Below are 2,134 nucleotides of genomic sequence, written 5' to 3'. Positions count from 1 at the left end.
CTAAAATATTACCAGAGGCATTGTCTTTATTTTTTCTGAATTAGTTATGGTCCCCGAATATATAACACACACTACATAAATATCTAGTAACTAATACCTAACTAGAATACTTGGATTGTAAACATAAGCTAACTAAACTAGTTGAAACCCAACCAAGCACCCCCCCCCCATTCAATGGTCACCCTAGAGGGAACCGCCCTTGATTTCCTTGATTTATTTATGAGGTTTGTAGTGTACTTTAGGGGACACTAAGACCACTAGGTAATAACATGTTGGAAGACTTCTATTTAAACCTCTAGTCCATCACCACATTCATCATCTTCTAACTCAACAACACTTCTCTCCTCCTCTCTTCTTCATCTTGGCCGCCAACCACCATCACCATACCACCACCTTCAACTCATTTCTCATACATTCCACAAGCATACAAAGGTGTTAAAGTGCATACAACGAAGCTCGGTGTGTTCGGAAGTGGAAGGACCTTCTCTATTTGCTATTAACCACCACATTTCTTCTCTTGAAGTTCCCTGGTCTTGAACTAGTGGTTAGAACTTAGATCCGTTCATTTTTCATATTATTTAAGTGGTTAATAGTTAGATTATTATGAAAACTTAAGAACACTAGAAGATCATAAACAAAGTTTTGAACATAGAGCTAACCTAATGATGAAATGTTGTTGAAATGTGATAAAGTGATGTTAATATGAAGTTGTTTTGATTCTTGTTGATTACCTGATGATTTGCTTGTTAATATTGATGTTTGATGTCGTTGTGATCACTAAACATGTTAACGGAATCAATCGAACACGAGTTAGAAAACTAAAAGCTGAAAAACAGCTTCTGTCCAGCTCAATATTTAACGAAAAACTGATTTTCTTGAGTCTATAAGGTACTATTTCAAAATACGGTTCTAATAGCACTTAAATCATAATTTTTGGACTTCGTTTACTATTTTTAAAGGTCTGTTTTTGGTCAGCAGCTCAAGCTGTGTTTTTACTGCAGAAAATATGTGTTATGTTTTTCACCATAACTTGAAATCTGTGTAGAACTAGGTCATGAAATTTGTAATGTAGATGGACACTGATGTCGTTCTAATTCTTCCACTGGAATTTCGTCAATCGGACTTACGATAAATTTTTAATAAATTATTCCATGGACTGCAGTCAGAAAGTAATGAATCTGATTGCAGTCCGGTAAATGATTTTTTATAAAATGTTGGTAATGAATCGGATCCCAAGATTTTTACACAGTAATAGTTGGATAGTTTGCCACCTTCTGTAAAAAGTTGGGAATTTTTGGATTAAGATAACTATTTTATTAAAATCCCCGAAAACAGCCCAGTTTTGGATATTAAAGCCGAAATGACATAAGTAGTAAATTGCGTGTCTAAATGTCGAGTATGTTATCTGAGGATGATCTAACATGTTATATGTCAATGAAAGTCATATGTGCAATATTGTATGCTTGTTCTTGAGTAGCTATAGGTGGAATGTTTATATGAGCGTGAACTATTAAAGTGAATGCATGTTATGAAGTAGATACGTGTAGGAACTTTGTGCTCTATTTGAAACCACTAAATGACTAATTGGTAATCATATTAGGACGTGATTGACCGACCTTGAATGTTAGCTATTTTTGAGAGCCTAACCGAGCAAACCGAGGTGAGTTCACACTTTTCTACAAAGCATGGTAAATTCCCGGTGGGAATGGGAATGGGTTCAGGAATAGGGATTCCTCGTCCTTTGGGACGCGTTTAGGAATGTGAATTCCTCGTCCTTGGGACGTACTTAGACTTACTGGACTAGAATTCTATCAGCGAAGTCCCTCCCTTGTGTATCGACTTAATCGCCGAGGCTATTGGGAGCGGGTCATTAGTTAATAGCGCTATTAGGTTTAACAAACCTCACACCGTGTCAGTCGGACGGGCGTGTACTAATGGACTATGGCACGTCGGTGATGATAGACACCGACGCTAGGGCACAATTAATTTTCGTTAGTAGTCGATATGATAAACGAGTCTGGTAGTTTAAAATAATAGGGTAGCCCCCACGGCCGGAGTGCCGGGCTGGATAGCCAGGGAAGGTGGACATGGGATGGTTAACTAATAAACGTTTTCGAACTATGGGGTAACCCCC

This window comes from Helianthus annuus, chromosome 4, assembly GCF_002127325.2.
Source record: "Helianthus annuus cultivar XRQ/B chromosome 4, HanXRQr2.0-SUNRISE, whole genome shotgun sequence".
Taxonomy (NCBI): domain Eukaryota; kingdom Viridiplantae; phylum Streptophyta; class Magnoliopsida; order Asterales; family Asteraceae; genus Helianthus; species Helianthus annuus.
Note: the sequence above shows the minus strand (reverse complement) of the source record.